The sequence below is a fragment of the Amia ocellicauda genome, chromosome 20 (genome assembly GCF_036373705.1).
Source record: "Amia ocellicauda isolate fAmiCal2 chromosome 20, fAmiCal2.hap1, whole genome shotgun sequence".
Lineage (NCBI taxonomy): Eukaryota > Metazoa > Chordata > Actinopteri > Amiiformes > Amiidae > Amia > Amia ocellicauda.
The window spans coordinates 11731486-11751394 of NC_089869.1; the positions used below are offsets into that span (position 1 = coordinate 11731486).

The 19909-nt window shown below is 41.0% G+C and overlaps 1 long non-coding RNA gene across 1 annotated transcript; it reads right to left on the minus strand.

Annotated features, from left to right (window-relative positions):
* Window positions 1-12994: 12994 nt before the first annotated feature.
* Window positions 12995-18243, minus strand: LOC136716026 (uncharacterized). The gene is made up of 4 exons (XR_010805109.1): window positions 18185-18243; window positions 14478-15799; window positions 13494-13632; window positions 12995-13181 (listed from the first exon to the last, which is right to left on the minus strand). It is a non-coding gene; the product is annotated as an uncharacterized LOC136716026 (long non-coding RNA).
* Window positions 18244-19909: the final 1666 nt, after the last annotated feature.

The window sequence follows — 19909 nt, forward strand, 5'->3', positions numbered from 1 at the left end:
AATAGGACACTGGGGGCTGAAACCGAAATCCAATCTCAAGAACTCAGGAACCAATCACCTATTGATCTGACAGACTATAAGGAACAGCGGACAGTCTTTCTCTCTCACCTGAACCAGAAACTCGCTGCCACAGCTCAACCTGTAGCTCTGTTGCCAGAACCGGAACCAGAAACCAACCAAGTCTTTGCCGGCAACAGAAGAGTTAAACTGGGAGAAGGAGATTGAGCCGTACGAAGAATTCTTTTAAAGGACTTTATTAAATAAAGAACTTTACAGACTGCGCTGCCCGCCTGTGCCCACCTGATCAGTGGAGTTTTACAGCTGGACAATTGACTAAGTCGACTGTATACGAAAGTGTCAGTCATTTAAATAGCTATTTGAGTCTTAAGAAACTTGACCCTTGGAACAAACAGGGCCCTGCTTTCCTCAAAGACTACATCTTCAAGTAACTACGGTGGAACCCCTGCTTACAAAGAAGATTTTGTGCACAACCTTGGAGCCTTCAAACCAGAGGAAAATCTGTTTGGAAACGACTCTACTTTCGCAAAACCCCAACTTCCAGGTGCATCGACTGAGTGGAAGTTCTTGGACAAAGCCGAACCGGACTGCCTTTGTTCCAAACCACACGGACCTCGTGCCGTGTGCTGTTATCTGAGCCCGAAGCCAGAGAGGCCTCTCTGCGACGAAGTTCAGATAAGTTTAACAGTTTGGAGTTCATGATTCATGACATTTGAGAAATCAATTAGAAATGTTAATCTGTGATTCATAACTCTAGAATGTGTAATATCATTTAGTTTTCTTAAATATAAATGTGTGTTGCATTAAACTGTTTTGTTGATAATTTTAGAAATAAAATCTGTCAACGCCGAGAAATATCTTCTCATTCCTGTTTAACTGTTTAGTCTGAAATTGACACAAGTTAATAGACATTAGATTATTGGTGGCCCTGCCTATCCTTAATCATTGAATAATAATCAGTTAAGGGAAATTGTGGTAACAAGTAATGATAGAATCTTTCTCGGCACCTAAACGTAAATGAGACCGATATATATATATATAACGAGAAGTTACCTGACATAAATACTAACCTGCGTAGTTATTTAATGTCTGACTAACAATACTAATGAGAGACTCACCTTCGTCTTACTAACCGGTATTGTAGTCAATGTGTTTATAACCTTTTTTGTTTAACGATTTGTGTTATCATATGCAATCCCATGGTCTTTGATTTGGTCACGGAAGTGATTTGTCTTTGATTTGTTGATCTAGAGTTGAATTTTAATTAGTTTTTCCCTTTTGTATAATTAGTGTAGTGCTACATTTAGTCTTTGTTTTGAATACATTTGACAATTTATATCTTTGGAATTGGTGTCTGCGTCCAATTATTACAGAAATTGAGTTCTACAAGATTCCAGGATTCGTGATAAGGTGACACTATCAATTCACTTCTTTAATTGAAATTTATAAGTGTACCTTACGCTACACAGGGCTCTCTGTTGCATCTCCAGTTCATATCATTTTCATGTGTGTTGGTCTTTTCCTGGGCTACCCTGCTTCATAGCTCCCTGAGAGGTATCAAGCCGGTTGACAATCAGCTTCTTCCTCCGTTGTGCAGAAGGTTGTATTTTGGGCAGCGCAGGGCATAATCTCATGTTCATTGGAAACCATTCTACACAAAATCAAACCCCAACCATTACCTGTGTAACTGCTCAGCAGGGATAATTACACATTACCAACATTATAACTATTCATAAATATGCTGTACTACACTTTACATGAATAAGGCATTAATTACCAAAATAAATCTAAATTTCATGTAAAATGTTACCCTTACCTGCAGTCTCTCAACTTCAGATTGCAAGGTTATAAGGTTACAAATAGTTGGAGGTCTACGCAGCCTGTTTGCTAGATTTAACCCAGAACTGTAACTCATTTTCTCCCCTCACCCCCTCATTCAAAGATTATTATATCCTCCACTGCCTCTGTCAACCACAAACACGATGCATCTCCTCCCGTTATCCTCCGTGCAGATGTTTTTCAACTGCTGCGAGGCTAAGCTGGAGTCTGGCTTTTACAAAACAAAGGGAAACCACTTCTGTGGGATGTGTGATCTCACAAATTGAGCTCAGCTGCCAATGTGAGTTACCGCCGTTAATAAAGACTAAGAAATACATTTCCTCACTCCAAGCGTTGACGTAGCAGCCGGTTCAGCGCTCTTGCCAGGCACATGTTGGCTCTGCACAGGGGTTTGAATGATCTTTGCCTGCAGTGCTGCCAACGCCGGCCCACAACGCCCAACGCCGGTCCACAATCCCAGGGTAATGTCAATGCAAATCGGCCCTGCCGTGATCTGATTCCTTGTTGGTGTCCTTTTACCTCAATCCACCAACTCTGGGTAAACAAACCTGTCCTCTTACTGCAGAAGTCATGAACGCCAAGAATCAAGCTTGTCTCTAATGCCTAGATTCTGGGACGGCACACTGGAGATAGTGGTGCAGTGTGGTGTGTGTGAAACCTGGGAAGCTCTCAGGGCTTTAGCTTCCCCTCTGCCTAGCTGATTTGCATTGTGCACTCGTGCCTCTGAAAAAAAGGGAATGCAGAGGAAGACCGCAGAAATCAATTAGTTCAAAACGGCAGCCTTATTTAAGTGTCCTAAAGATGCGACCTTCCATTACAGCCCCTTCAGTCTGGGGCAGCGCTGTTAATCAGATGGGTGTGTCTTGGAACAGACAGGGACAGAGTCTGTGTGTGTGTGTGTGTGTGTGTGTGTGTGTGTGTGTGTGTGTGTGTAACTAGGCAGGAGGAGCACTGTCTGGGGAGCTGAAATCATTTATATGGGATGAAGCTATTAGCTAATGTAGTCTACTCAGCAGCCAGCGCTCCCTGGTCATTGCTACACTCAGCGACTTTCTCTGCTTAGCCCTGTGAGTGAAGCTTCAGTCCCACTGACCAAGGGATCTGTCTTAGAGGAGGTTTTACTCCCCTATCGTTACTTACATTCATTTCCTTGTTTCTGACCACATCCATTGTGGTCGCTCACCTTTAAAGCACAGATCTGCAAACTAGGAAATACGTTTGTCTAAACTGAGGTCAGTTCCCAACAGCACAGTATTTTCTTCCCCTTGTACCTCAACATATTAGGTGTCACCACCTAGTGGGTAAATAGGGGCAACACACAGGACTACGCCACCTCCTTTGATTTACGAGAGGGGAACTCGTACTACCCAATCTCTCTCCCCGGGGCAGGCTCGACAGGAGCCCAAGACAATCTCCAGACGCACAGGTAAAAGGAATAACAGTTTATTAAATGAAATTGCAGTCAGGGCACGAAGACTATCCTGGATACCGTGAGTTGTACAGAAGCAAATGTAAAAAATAATTATAAATAAAACCTAGCTAAAACCGCCTTTAATCCCTGAGCACTTAAAACACTAAAAACCTTATCCAAAAATATAACAGAAAACTAGTAAAATATTATAAAACTACCATTTCAATACAACTATAACACAAACACACAAGGACACTAATAACTCTCTTCCCCTGTTTTTCACAGCTGCGATCAGTGCTCGACCCGCACAGGTAAGTGAGGTGGATCTCCCGTGCTTTCTCTTCCCAGGAGCCCAGCCAGCACCCCATTGGCCAAAAGGACACGCGCAAGCTGGAAAACACAAAGGATAGTTAATCTAGAAAACTAGCTACAGCGCTTGTTTCAATCTGCCTCAGTGGGGCATCTTCAATTGACTCAGTGGCAGCAGAACCTCAGGCAGGATGAGAACTATCAATATTTAATGTTGGTTTCTCGCTGCAAACTTTAGTGTCTAATCCACAATCATACATTTTCTTTCTCCAGGTGCAGTTCAGAGAATGCCAGGGGGAGGAGGTAAACAGGAGATCTAGGTCTGTTCGCTGTAATGCAGACAAAGTTCAAAATAAAGCCAGTTCCAAAAAGTGCAAATGCCTGTGGCTCTTAATTGCCGTATTTAAAGCCTCCAATTTTACCTAGTGCGTTCTCGCTTACTGCAACCCCACTGCATACACAATCAACAAAAACCCATAGACTTAGCTGCTCAAAGCCCATGCCGTCAATGCTCTGCTGCCAAGTCCTTTGCATATGTTGTCGCCCTGTAGGGGTTCAGGATCTCCGCTTGCACCGTTTATAATCCACCAAGAAAAGAAGAAGTGAAAAGTTTGTCTCCGCAATACGTTCCACGGTCCATGTCTCAAGCCCTGGCTTCCCCCCTCCTTGCTCGTCCGTACTACTTGTCCAATGGTTTGCGCCCTGAAGGACTTTTTCTCTCAGCTTAAATACTGAAACAAAGAGCCAGGGGTGCAGGTGAAGGTAATTAGGAGCGAACGCGCAGGTGAGTCCAGTTGAGAATGTGGGCTGGTGGCGTGCGCTTGGCAAGAAAGACAATACATCAATCTAAACCCAATAAACCAATTATACAAAAAGAAAGGTGATACAACAAAATAATGAAGCCCGTGACATTAGATGAAGGAAAACATTTACAAACTGAGATAAGAAACACATGCAAACACACTCAGAAACATTTGGGGGCAAAGAATGAAAGCCATTGAGACTCACAATTACCTTAATGCATACGTTGTTTGTTCGGCTAAGAATTGTGCTGATCATTTGTTTCCAATGTGACCGACCCCAGTCCCTGTACAAGGCTGGTAGGTCAGACCCTGTGACAGAGACACTGCTCCCACAATCCCCCTCAGCCAGTGAACCCCCGAGTTATAAACAGGAGAGGGATGTACGTAGACCTTGTCACACTGGAGATCTGTCTTTAAAGCAGGAAGCTTTGAGATACAATCTTCAGCATAGCAAGGAAGCAGAAATCTTATCTCTATATTTTATGAGATAGGATAGATACTCTTTAAGGACTGGGCACAGGGGATAAGAGGCCAAACTCCGATTCCCTATCACTTGTGTAAGGCCGACCAGGAAGTGCCGTTCATGGGGTGAGTAAAAGGGAAGAGAGAGAGAAGGGGTAGTCTGTGTAACCTTACAGACATGGCCCGCCCCATGACCTACAACCCCTATTCTAACTGACAGCCCTATTGAGAAGACCACCATCTCTTTGTGTAGTATTGAATTGTGATCAGGTTCTCCCTCAGTCCCACATCCAATCCACCGGTAATCCCACAAGACCCTTCCATGTTGAAATGAACTCCTCAGATATTGAATTTTAACTATAGCAATAGAAATATCAGCACTGCGAGATGAGCAGAGACCATGTCAACAGGCAGAGGTGTGTTGGAGAGAGCTACATTTTATGCTTTGTTGCATTATGTAGCTGTATCTTCTCTCAGGGAATTAAGGCACAGCATGAAGCATATGACCATATCTGATTCCAGACAATGTACTATAATAGCTAAATATGGACATAAAATCTACAAAACCGGTAAAAAGACACACAAACAATTAAAGTCAAAATATTTGGATTTGCAGGTCTATTCTTGGCATCTGTAAACTTAAAATGCTTAAAAATAGGATCTTCTCTTTTCCCTTAGAATTAGTCAGAATTCAAGTTTCAAGAGTCTCTCGGCCTCCTCCTGTACATCGTTTGGTTGTCAAATAACACCATTTTAAAAATCGTTTTTATAGCCACAGTGGTTTAAACGTTTCGTATGACAGGCCTAATGAGAACAGACCCCCTACAATCATGTCTGCTGTACACCACACTGTTTCTCTCCACAGCAGTTCAATGCCCTGGATTGCTACCCAACCCTCCTCTAAACTGGGGAAAAACTAGAAACTGCCATTAGGTACTGAGCATCAGACCTCACTATGGGTGTCTTATAACAACAGCCCACAAGGGGGCAGGAGTTCATTTTAAATTAGAAAGTGGACAAATCCCAAACTGCAGTGAAGAACCCTTACTGGGAAAAGATATACACCGATAATTATTACACTATTTAAAGTAATGTAGCAGGAAGAATATGGAGAAAATGAATGTGTCAATCACTGACTTGAGTAGTGACATCTGAGAGTTTCGTTTTTGATGAAATGAAAGAGAAGACAAACACAAATGCTTTAGCCTGGCAGAAGAAAGTTGATCCACTGTATACAGTGCACAGCAACCTATATGGTTTCTGTTTCTTCATGTTATAGCAGTAAGATAAGTCTCAAACCAATTTTGAACGTTACCAGAGAGAGCAATACAATGATTGAGTCGATTTAGGGTTTGCTATGGCCCTGCCTGCAGCCTGAGTGACATTTTTCTTAGATGTCATGTTCATGAAGGAAATTGTTTATCTGTATGAATGCTGCTTTTTCCAAACATCTTTAAAGACTGTTGCTAGAATGGGATCCATAGGGCAGGGGGCATTTTTCAGATATAATGTTAAGGAGCTTGGATTCATGTATCCTTTTAAAAGTACGTATAGTAGGCCTATTTAACACAGAAAGCATGGAGTGCTCTAATGCTGTACCGGTGGAATTAGTAAGGCTTGATCTAATGTTAATGATTTTGTTAATCAAAAACAGTGTAAACTCTTCACACTTTGATGAGGATTCCTGAATCAGTCGATCGGTGGACAATGAGGGGTTGACAATCTATCAATAGATACAAATAATATTCTATGATTGTTTTCACCATCATTTATTATCTTTGAGAAATGTGCTTGTCTTCCACAACGTCAAACCTCTGTTATTTACATCTACACCATTGGTTAGGCTCTCACGATGCAGTTCATTTACTTCTCCAAATTCGTTCAGGTTTTTAACCGTCCCTTTTCAGTTGGCAAGTGTGCTCGCTTTTCCAAGGTTTTGCCCTGGTCAGAGATATCCTTTACACTTTCTCTGGTGCAGCTAAATCAAAATCTGGTGTCAGATTACCATTCCACTAATTTGCCATGTGATGCACTGTAAAAGTGTCAATTGAGATGTGTTGATTCTTAATAAAAAGATTGGAGAAAACAACTAGAGCTGATTCAGTGTTAAAATAATGCTTCCTAATGAATCACTCTACTATATAAGAAATGTCCAAGCCCCATGAAATGTTCAGGTCTAAGGTATGTCCAGAATTGTGAGTTGGATCTGTAACATGGTGGGTAAAATGAAAAGGATCTAGAAGCTCCATACATTCAGTAGCATTGTGGTCTATTATGGACATAAACATTTAAATCACCGGTCATAAGAATGAGTGCATGGGTGAGTGTAGAAACAAGCTGAAGGAAAACATTTGAAAGAATATTTTTGACAAGGATCAATTTTATATCACATGCTTTACTGAAGGCTACACGGATTATTCCTGAGCACTAAAATACCTTAATAGCAGGTGAAGCGGTTTTGTCAGACTCTGCCATGATGGAGGCAGTGCTGTTCTCTTGTCTTGTTATTCGGTGGTCTCTCCTTGGTTAATCAATAAGGCATTCATTGCAATTCATTTCCAGAGCTGTGAATTTCGATACTTTTCGATACCCATTGTGATGTCACAGGGTCAAACTCTTACCAAATGCATGAGACTTGACAGGTGTGGAGAGATTTGAACACATTACTGAAGGTCACATGAGTTAAAAGAAATGTATTTAGCTGACACTTGACGTGAGATGCTGAAGACTAACCTGTTGTGCAGGTGGGAGTCCAGATTTCACCGACATCTCAGACATCTCAGCTGAGAGTTTCGTTTTTTCTGAAATTAACTATAGAACTGTAACTCTATTGTTGGGCAGGCATTGTGCAATTGCATTATGTCTCTTTTGTATCTGTACTTAATTTAGAACAATTTGCACATTATATTTTTCACTTTGACATTATGGACATTTTCTGTGTTGATCAGTGGCCAGAACTCCTGATTAAATCCATTCTGATTTCATGTTTTCACAATGAAAAACACAAAAGTCCAAGAGGACTGAATACTTTTGAGAACCACCGTAATAGTCCTTAGCAGTACTGTCAGATATTTTGAATGATATAACAATCTGTTCAGACAATGAAGAGATACTCTTAACTGTGTGAAACAGTTACAACCAGCCCTTCTTTCCAGTGCAAACAATTTGAACAAGATTTTCTAACTTGTATCGCACCAACCTGAGGGAATATATGAGTTGATGCATTAATAGTATCAATATTAACATAATGAAATTATTGTATGTGTTCCATAAACCAAGAAAAGTAATAATTTCAAATGTTGTGACATTTTCTGTTATTGTGGTAAAATGCAAAGCCTTCTCAGGAATCTCTTTCTGTGATTTTTTTTTTTGATCAGGACATTCATTATATCTAAAGACTTTGAGAGATTCATAATTTGCAGGATCAGGAAGATGGATAGATGTGTTCTCTCTAAAGTTAGATGTTTAAAAAAATATTTTCCAATTTTGAAGATTTTATTAAAACAATCTTCAAATAAAATGTGGTTTGAGGGAAAAGTATTTTTCATCTGCAACGAAAGAGAAAGGAAAGTGACATGAGTTTGGTTCTGTCAATGTACGTTTTCCAGAACTGTTACAGGTAGGCCTAACTACAAATGAATAGCAACGTTTGTTAAAAGGTATGTTCCTGCTGAGATTCCCAATACAGTCACACAGTAGTGGTCAAACGTTTCAATAACCTCCTTCATTTCGTGACGCTCTCTGACCAGTGTTTAACTTAGGCCGATATGGAGCCTGTGTCACCAGTGTGACTAGAGGTGACTCCCTGGCCAGTGCAAGGGCAGGAAAGGAAAAAGAATAAGGTATGAACGTATGTATCAATGAAATATGTCCAGGTTTGGAGTTGCTGCTGCGGAGAATCTTAAATCACCACCTGAGCCCATGACTAATATGTGGTTAGGAAATTAATGAGTCACTTGTGTGTGTTGGGGATGGTGCAGTTAGTTTGCAGGATCTGATTTAGGGGAATTATAGATTTGGTGGTTGAAGGTTAATCCTGTGCGGGAACAGGGGGGCACTGTGAGTCGAGGAGCCAGTCATGGGGGGCAAAGAGATAAATTGGGGTGCCTGAGTTAGCGCCAGGGAGAAACCGTTTTAAGAGGGAGCGAGAACAGTGCTGCGCCTTATATATATAAAGTCAGAGAAATGCCACACCCTAGTGGGTGCTTAGGGGCCACTACGCTCCACGTCCACGCCACCTCCTTTGTTACATGAGGGAGGAGCTCGTCTACCCACACCAATTCTCTCCCCAGGCAGGCTTTGCAGTTCCCCAAGACACTCCCACACAGGAATATCAAGGTTTATTAAATGGAATTCCATGCAGGGCACGAAGCCCGTCCTGGATGTCACAAGTCGTAAAGAATATGACATTACAATTCTATAGAAAACCTAGCTGTAACCGCCTTTAAACCTAGGGCGTATAAAACACCAAGAACCATACCCAAACATTACTATAAAAAAAAAAAAAAACCTAAAAAGGAAACTAGTAAATAAAACCATTTCCATACAACAATACAAACAGACTAAGGCTCTAGTAAAACTTCTTCCTCTTCCTTCAACAGACACGAGGGACCTCGAGCCACACAGGGGAGTGGCGTTAACCTCTCCTCCTCTTCCCAGCAGCCTGACAGCGCCCCGCCGGCTAATCTGACACTGGCAGGCTAGAAACAAAAGATGATTAAAAGAGAACTTGCAAAGCCCTCTTATGCACAGTCAACAAAAACCCATGGACTTAGCAGCTCGAAGCTCACACCATCAATGCTCTGGTGCAAAGGCCTTGGTGTAGATCATCACCGTCTCGGGGTTATGGATCTCTGTTTGCACTATTTACAATCCACCAAGAAATAAAGAGTTCATCTGTGGCCACGGCCACGGTTCCCCCTCTGGATTTCTCCTGCCTCATTTCTGCTCCTAACCACCTCACAATGTCCTCAATCTGTTTTTCTCTCTGCTGATTGATCTCGCTCAGCTTAAATACTGAGATAGAGAGCCGGGGTGCAGGTGATGGTCATTAGGAAAGAGCGTGCAGGTTAGTCCAGGCGAGAATGTAGGTTGGAAACATGTAATACAGAAAACCAATAAACCAATTATACAAAAAAAGGGATAAAACAAATTAGAGAAGCAAGGAAACAAACTTCATCAGTGAAAAGAACAAAAATAAGTGCACACAACAATATAATTGAGTAAAATAAATACAATAATAAACCAATTAGTGATCAATTGCCTGTCATGCACCGCCCGTGACAGAAATACATCTGTTGCAGGAACACCGACTCCCTCTTATTACTTGTTGTGTTTGTCAGTGGTGAATCCAGTAGTGAAAAGCCTGAAAAGCTACAGTAGATTTAGGCTGGTTGTAGTTAGTTTGTTTATTTATCAATTCATTTATATTACTTACTTCCTAGCAGATGCCCTTACACACTATTTGTTTGAAAACCTAATTATGGTCACTTACTAATGAACGTTGTACAGCTTTCAAAACGGTCTATAGGTTTTAAAAATCACATTCTACTCAGACCCCTTTTGAAAACCAGTCTGGTAATGTGAGATCAAATCTAGCAATTCAAACCTATTTGAAACCTCTATTGCAGAGCCAGGTCACTATGTCACTGGGGAAGAAGGCAGAACTTTGAGATCATTATAGAGAGATGTGACATCCCATTACAGACTGTACAGTCTTGACTTCTGACTCTCCTTGAATGAAGAAATAAGCCCATGAAGCTAATAAAGAAGGACTGAAAACAGTGCTAATGTTGATTGCCTTTTGTCTATATATTTTTTTTTTAAATGTCCCACAGCATAATGAATCACATCCCCCGACAGCTGACAGCACCTTTAAGCTTACAGATGGCCTGTATCATTACATCAGCTAAAAAAGATGGGGAGCTGTGGTTACTTTGGCACCCAATAGGAGGTAATGCCAACAATGTCAACTAGAATATGTGATCATAACCATAGTATCACTTACATTGAAATCTATTCACAAAAGATTAACCAAACATTCAATGCCATAGTGAGGAAAAATGTCAATCAGGGCAAGAGTGTCTATGTGTCGGATTTAGGGGCAAATGGACTGTCTGCTGAAGATTCTGTTAACCCCTGGCTTTATCTGAATCCAGGCCTGATATTGGGGTGGTTACATGTGCCCCTGGACCCCTGAAAACATGCCCTTGTAGCCTGCAATCTTAATGTTAAATGCATTTATTATGGCTATATACCATGGGGGGCAAGAGGTGAAGGGCCAGTGAAGTTGATGTAAGTGGGTGGGTCAGTGCTAGCTGCTGTAGCACAACATCTTCTCTTGTGTATTGCATGAGTGACTGACAGAGGTGGATTCAAGTGCATGCTCAACCAAAGGAAGAGCAAATAAGGCAGAAGTACAAAGGGGAGATCCATGAGGTGCAGTGAATAACCGGACAGAGGTAGATCAATTGGGCAGACCAGCAAAACAAAGAGATCCAAAGAGGAGGTTGTAAGGAGACAGCAAGACATTAAGAACACTAATAGACAGGTGACAAACACAGACTGCTCATTAGTGGCTCTGTAAAGAAGACAGGACTTGAGAGAGAGAGAGAGAGAGAAGTGTTGGGTTTGAATAATGGACATCTTAGTGCCAAATTGCAGTACCTTCACTAATTACCAGTGGTTATTTTTTGTCATCCTTTTTATATATATGGCTATATTATACACTCACCTAAAGGATTATTAGGAACACCATACTAATACTGTGTTTGACCCCCTTTCGCCTTCAGAACTGCCTTAATTCTACGTGGCATTGATTCAACAAGGTGCTGAAAGCATTCTTTAGAAATGTTGGCCCATATTGATAGGATAGCATCTTGCAGTTGATGGAGATTTGTGGGATGCACATCCAGGGCACGAAGCTCCCGTTCCACCACATCCCAAAGATGCTCTATTGGGTTGAGATCTGGTGACTGTGGGGGCCAGTTTAGTACAGTGAACTCATTGTCATGTTCAAGAAACCAATTTGAAATGATTCGACCTTTGTGACATGGTGCTATGTTATCCTGCTGGAAGTAGCCATCAGAGGATGGGTACATGGCGGTCATAAAGGGATGGACATGGTCAGAAACAATGCTCAGGTAGGCCGTGGCATTTAAACGATGCCCAATTGGCACTAAGGGGCCTAAAGTGTGCCAAGAAAACATCCCCCACACCATTACACCACCACCACCAGCCTGCACAGTGGTAACAAGGCATGATGGATCCATGTTCTCATTCTGTTTACGCCAAATTCTGACTCTACCATCTGAATGTCTCAACAGAAATCGAGACTCATCAGACCAGGCAACATTTTTCCAGTCTTCAACTGTCCAATTTTGGTGAGCTTGTGCAAATTGTAGCCTCTTTTTCCTATTTGTAGTGGAGATGAGTGGTACCCGGTGGGCTCTTCTGCTGTTGTAGCCCATCCGCCTCAAGGTTGTACGTGTTGTGGCTTCACAAATGCTTTGCTGCATACCTCGGTTGTAACGAGTGGTTATTTCAGTCAAAGTTGCTCTTCTATCAGCTTGAATCAGTCGGCCCATTCTCCTCTGACCTCTAGCATCAACAAGGCATTTTCGCCCACAGGACTGCCGCATACTGGATGTTTTTCCCTTTTCACACCATTCTTTGTAAACCCTAGAAATGGTTGTGCGTGAAAATCCCAGTAACTGAGCAGATTGTGAAATACTCAGACCGGCCCGTCTGGCACCAACAACCATGCCACGCTCAAAATTGCTTAAATCACCTTTCTTTCCCATTCAGACATTCAGTTTGGAGTTCAGGAGATTGTCTTGACCAGGACCACGCCCCTAAATGCATTGAAGCAACTGCCATGTGATTGGTTGGTTAGATAATTGCATTAATGAGAAATTGAACAGGTGTTCCTAATAATCCTTTAGGTGAGTGTATATAGCCACACTAATAGTCAGGATTGTGTGTATTATTGCTTTTGTAGTCAGTAAACATGACCTTACTGGACTGTGTGCAGGGTAGCCTTGTCTCGGAACCGGGTATATTAAATATAACAATTGTCAAAGATGTTACATCCCTAAATGTGATGGCAGCTTTGCATTTCCAAATAAGAATGAAACAAGACCATTGTTTAAAATAAGGGGGATTATTTTATGTATTTAATTGGGATATTTCAACACAAATTAATGGGATTTTTCATTAAAAAAATAAATAAAATAAAAAGGGGAGCAGTCTTGTCCAGGTCCCGGGACTGTAGTGGGTTGGCCCTGGTGTTCGACGCTGATGTTTCTCTCACACTGGGCATGCTCTTGGGAAGCTGGGGCCTGTGGGGCAAAACAAGACAGGATACACCGAGTCACCCCTCTGTGTGTAGCTATCACTTTACCTGAGTGACACTGATACTGTGTAACTCCCACACAGACAACCCTGCATCCCTGCCACCCCGACTCCAGTGACTGGAGTATGGAAGTGTGGCCAATGGGGAAATTAAGATCCTAGTTACTGATCCTGCACTGGGGCGTTGTCACTGAAATCCAGCAGTAGGGCGAGACAGAATACAGAGCTAGTGATCCTAATGTGTGAACTCCTCTTGTAATAATATAGCGCCTTGCAGGGATGTCACGGTGTGCCGTTACCTTCATAGTTGGTGACCTGCTCCATCTCCTCTCTCTCTCTCTCTCCTGCTCTTGTCTTTCACATTGTGGTTGACGGGCCCCAGTTCCTCAGGTGATCACAAGTCCAGGTGTGGAGACATCAGAGAAGGTCTAGTGATGTCTGTAGATTTGAGACAGGTTAGGAATGAGAGGTGGGCATTAGACTGCTTACTGGAATGGAAATAGCAAAGGCTGCCACCCCTACTGTATTGCACCAACCATTCATGGCCAGATCAAACTGTGAAGCACAGTACAGTACAGTACAGCAGGGAATCTGAGAATATAGTGAAGAACCCAGTCTGGATGCATAAATGTTAAATGTATTTATTTAACATGCCAGGCCTGGAAGGGGCCCGACATGGAAGCACTCTACCTCAGCAGGGACTTATTGAACAGCAAAAGTGGACAGCCTTATATACGTTGCAGGGCATGTGGGTCTGTGGCCGGGGTCTGTCACTTGGGGTTTGCCAGCGTGTTATCTTGAGGTCAGATTTCTGACCCTTGTAATGCTCATGGAAGACTTCCTCGGAAGAGGTGTGGGATCCAAAGAACAGATGTCTTCCTTTGATGTACTAGGAAAGGTCCGATCCCACGGTCGTCATTTAACAACTGTCAATCGCTCATTAACAAAAACAGTTCCTGCCTATCTGGAGAAAAGATTGTCCACAAACAGACTTTTAACAAACAGCTGTGGGCCCTCTCTCTCTTGGCAGTTTGATCCTGCCTATTATTGACAGGAATGTCTAGAGGGTATGCCCTGAACAACTTGCAAAATGGTTGATGCTACCATAATACATTTACTTTGCTTGGTCTGCATATTATTATAAATATAAAACATAATACAGTTGATATAAAACATTAATAACGGCTCTTCAGTATTGTTGAAAGACAAGCTTCATAGCCTGTTTTTACTCTTTCAGTACAATAGGACATTTGAAAGCCCCCCAGTCTCCCCAGTGAACTCACCCCTGGGTGTTGGGTGAGGATCTCCCTCAGTGGCCCTGGCAGGGATGTGGACAAGACTGCCTCCCGGAGATAGACATCCAGCTCTACCACAAACTATGGTAGACAGAAATGGCTACCCATTTTTATGTATTTCTTTAATTTATTTATTTTATTGTATTTTTTGTTTTGTTTATTTTATTTTTTTGTTTAATTTAATGTATTTATTTATTGTAATACATTTTAATTATATTCATTTAATACATTCAATTAAATTATAAAAATATTATTTTAAAAGAGATTACAAAAAATCCAGTTTTATTTCCAATGGTTTCAACCATTTCTTTTTTGTTTTGTTTTTTCTATTCTTGCAATCTCTGCTTCGACGTCAGACAGTAGAATACACCGACTGTCGCCCCCATTGGAAATGCCTTGGTATATCCCTATGACCTGGCTAAACTCATTTAGAACTGGAGAACCAGAATTACCAGGAATCCCAGTGTTGGTAGTAAAACAAATCGTGTTTCTAATTTGATCTGCAAGTTTTCGATGTTCTGGGGTGTCTGACTTAGAGGCACGTAGTGGAACTACATGACAGGATGTTATGTCAGGTGTTTCTTGTAGTTCCTTGGTTTTATAAGACACTCTAAAAGCATATTTTTCTGGGCGACCAATAATTCTCTCACACAGCGCACGGCCTAGAGCTGAAATATCTCCTCTCAGTTTCAATACAATAAAATCTTTTTCTTTGGAATAGTTGATGTATTGTGGATCTATATTATAGTCCTTTGTAGAACCATCAGATGTTGGGAACGATATAACAATTTTTTCAAAAAATGAAGAGGAGATTTCCTCAACTGTGTGAAAAGTAGTTATAACCAGCCCTTGTTTCCAGTGAAAACAGTTTGACCAATTATTTCCTACTTTTATGATTCCAACCTGAGGGAGAATAAGTTTAGGTGCACGGAACCAGAGATTGGAATACATTGAATCAAAATCTATTTGTTTTTTCAGGAATATATAAATAGTATCCATATTATCATATTGGACATTATGAGATTTTTTGCATAAACTAAGAATAGGAATTAAATCAAATATCTTACAATGTTCAATCTTTTTGGTAAAATGCAAAACCTTTCTATAACTCTCTTTTTGGGATTTGTTTTTATTATAACATTCTAGATCATAATCATTTTCATAATTTTCAGGATCAGGAGGAGGGATACATATACTCATTGATCCAAAGTTACTATTCTCATTTTGTAAGTTTTCATTACACATATATGTATATATATATCTTCAAATAAAATTTGGTTTGTGGGAAAAGTAGCATTTTCATCCATCACCTGCAATGAAAGAGAAAGGAAAGTGACATGAGTTTGGTTCTGTCAATGCATGTTTTCCAGGACTGTCTACAAATGAATATCAACGTTAGTTAAGAGGTACGTTTCTGCTGAGATCCTGATACAGTCACACAGTAGTGATCAAACATATCAATAACCTCCTTCATTTCGTGGCGGTCTCTGACCAGTGTTTAATGCAGGGGTGGGGAACCGTTTTCCTATCAAGGGCCATTCGAGTGTTCACAAATGTATTCACGGGCCACAACCTTAATTAATACACCGTATCTAAACATTAATACAGATGAAACTTACATTCTACTGCAAGAACAAATCACTTTTATTTCTAAACGCACACATTGCAGTCAAAATAGAAATAACTCTATAGCCCACAATAAGCAAAAAGCTCAAAAATGGCACACAATACAATAAGATAATGAAACAAGTGTAAACGTCAATATTGCAATAATGCTCAAAAGCAGTATTTTATAGTTCAGAAATAACTTTTGCATTTATCAAAACATAACTGTACACTAAAGCGACACAATAAATGCTGCTGCGCTGATCATGTCCTGAATCGTTATTGTGCTGGATGCGCTGCGCTATTGCTCTCTGTGCTGCAGTAGCATCGCGTATTGATCAGTGCAGTAAAAGCGCTCGGTGCCATTCGGACCTGCGTTTCACTCGCAGTGTTTCCACAGCACTGGCACAGACCCACGACTGATCCGTCATTGCCAGTGTCACTGATGCCCTGAATCGGCCCTGTTCACATACACGGCATGTCCAAAACCAGCTCTCCCCAGTCTCCGTTTCCAGTCCATGTGTATTTGCGGGTCATCGCTGTATCAGCTCAATCAGTTGTAATGCTGTAATGCGTGTGTTTTTCACGCACATGAACGACGGTGACAGGTAGAGATCGCCACTGCAGCGCCACACTGGCTCTATTGTAAGGGCCGGCAGGATTATGCGTTATATATATATATATATATATATTATATTCTAGGTAAATTATTTATTTTCGTGCTTATGCAGTTAAAACGCAGTAGAGATGTTTATTACATAAGCTCGGCGCTTCTAGTGTTAAGTGTATGTGCAGACATGATTTTTTCCTCAGGGGCCGCAGACAGCCGGATTGATTTTAAATATAATCATATAATATATATATATATATATATGAATATAATATGCGCGTTTCTATTTAAGTTGTTCCTCTGTGGCAAGCCGTAACATTTACTAGTCCCATGTCAACAATTACATTTTTCATATCAGAACTAGAATTGTTGAAATAAAACGCGACTTTTCCTATATCAAGAATTGCATTTTTGATGTCACTAATTCGACTATGATATGTTAAAACGGCCTGATCCCTCTACAGGGCCTGTGCAGTGCAAAGTTGTGTCATCAGTACATTGAATAAGGGATGAAATGGATGAGCCCGTGTACAGAGGCCACTCCCTGGACAGTGCAAGTGAGAGTGCGCGCAAAGTTGCGCACATCTGCAGAATCCCGCCGATCCCATTGGTTGATCAGCGCAGAGCTGCGCAGAGCTGCGGAAATCTGCGCTACACGATCGCGACCTGTAATCGCTCGCAGTGAGTGTTGCGCAACTCAAAGACGTGGACGCGCTTAAAAAGCACATGGGAAAGAAAAAAGATATGAACTTACTCATTTATCTATTCATATTTTCAGCTGTGTATAGTGAGTTGGTTAGGAAATGAAGATGAGTACTCTCACATAAAAATACTTTAAATTAACAACATCAATAGAACATAAAAAAGGGACAGAACTCAGCTGGAAAAGGTACAATTGTTTTAAGTGACTATCGGCTCCATGACTTAGGCAGCCCGCAACTGTAAGTAACTATAATGCAAACCAGGCCAGCTGTGCCTATATGGGAGTTTCCCACATTGCTTCACTTTCTCTGTACCAGCATGTGCGTTTCCCTGCTATTTCATGCTATACTGAGAAATCAAACCATGAGAAGGAAAGGCAACAATCCCGAGAGTCCGCTTAAATAAGTTATTTGTATGCACAATATTTTGAATTTAACGAACTAAGTCAATCAGTATTAAAAATGATTTCCTCCTACTATGATATCAAACAGCAGACTATAGTGACACAGTGTACTTGAATCAATCATGTCGTTAATCCTTAAAGCAAAGAAGAAAATAGATACATTTTTAATTAAAAAAAGGGAAACGGAATGAGTTACAAAGTTAACAGTTACATACATACATACATACATACACACACACACACATATATATATATATAAATTAAGATACCACTTAACATTGATTTCTGAATCTAGAGCTGTATATAGACATATGTATGTATGTATGTATGTGTGCATATATGTATATAAACCATATATAAACCATTGGTACTTACAGCTTGTAGCAGAGCTGGATTCTCTCTCATACATCTCAGTGTGTATTAGTCATTTAAAGGTCCCATCCTCCAATCAGAACTCAGCACAGGCATAGGTTTCATTTCACGATAGTTGGGACAATTTCTCCAGTATCCTGTCAGAGAGGTGAAATGGAAATACAGTATCTTGCAAACAGCTTGGAAGGAAGTGAACAACTCATTATAAACAAGGCAATCAGTAAGAGTTTCAAAGTTGAGGTAACAGTATTAGTACCTTTTGATCCCAGACAACTACTACTACTACTACTACTATTAACTCAACTTTAATACATATATAAAACCAACTTATTACAGTGCAGAGGTGTTTTGGATGGTGCAGTTAGTTTGGAGATCTGATAATTTAGGGGAATTATTGTAGGAACAGAGGGGCGCTGTGATTGCGGGAGCCAGTCATGGGGAGCAATGAGATAAATTGGGGTGCCTGAGTTCCTGCCGGGGAGAAACAGTTTAAAGAGAAAGAGTGAGAACAGTGCTGCTCCTTAAAAAGCTGTCAGAGAAATAAATGTGTTGCAGGAACACCAACTCCCTCTTATTACTCATTGTGTTTGTCAGTGGTGAATCCAGTAGTGAAAAGCCTGAAATGCTACAGTAGATTTAGGCTGGTTGTAGTTTGTTTGTTTGTCTAATTGTTTATTTGTTTTACTTCTAATTACAGACTGTACAGTTTTGACTTCTGACTCTCCTTGAATTAATAAATACACCCATAAAAGCGAATGAAGAAGGACTGAAAACTGTGCTAAACTGTCTATTGCCTTATTCCAGTGCCTTTCATTTTTTTACAAAATGTGCGAAAGCATAATCAACCATATCCACCGACAGTTGAAAACATACTTAAGCTTAACTGATGGTTTCAGCAGTGGCACGCTATCTGCATAGCTGTGATTACTTTGGCACCCAATAGAAGGCAAATCAAACCATGTAAAACAATGTAAAATGGAATATGCAATATTTATTAACAAAAGATTAATCAAACAGTGGTATTGTGAGGAAAAATGTCACTCAGGGCAAGTATCAAAGTGTCAGTCTGTGGGGCGTATGGGCTGTCTGCTGAAGCTTCTGTAAGGCCTCAATATCAGGCCTGGATTCAGATAGAGCCAAGGGTTTACACATGCCCTTGTAGCCTGCAATCTTAATGTTAAATGCATTTATTATGGCTATATACCATGGGGGGCAAGAGGTGAAGGGCCAGTGAAGTTGATGTAAGTGGGTGGGTCAGTGCTAGCTGCTGTAGCACAACATCTTCTCTTGTGTAACATATCAGAGACTAACACAGGTGGATTCAAGTGCGTACTCAACCAAAAGAATAAGACAAAAGTACAAGGGGGAGATCTAGAAGGTGTCGTAAAGAACATGCCAGAGGAACATCCATTGGGCAGACATGCAAAACCAAGAGATCCAAAGGGGAGGTGATAAGGAGAAAACAATAGATCAGGCACACTATTAGACAGGTGACAAACACAGACTGCTCATTAGTGGCTCTGTAAAGAAGACAGGACTTCACAGTGACTGAAGCACAAACAGGGGTTGAAGTGCAGGGCAGAGTGGCGTCAGTGGAGCTGGTAGGGACAGTTAGAACCAATGAGAGCAGAGGGTTAGTAGGACAAGTGCACATGGTGTGTAGGAATGTTAAATGAATAATTGCTTATTGACAGAGGGAGACTGTCGAGTATTCAGGTGATGAGGATG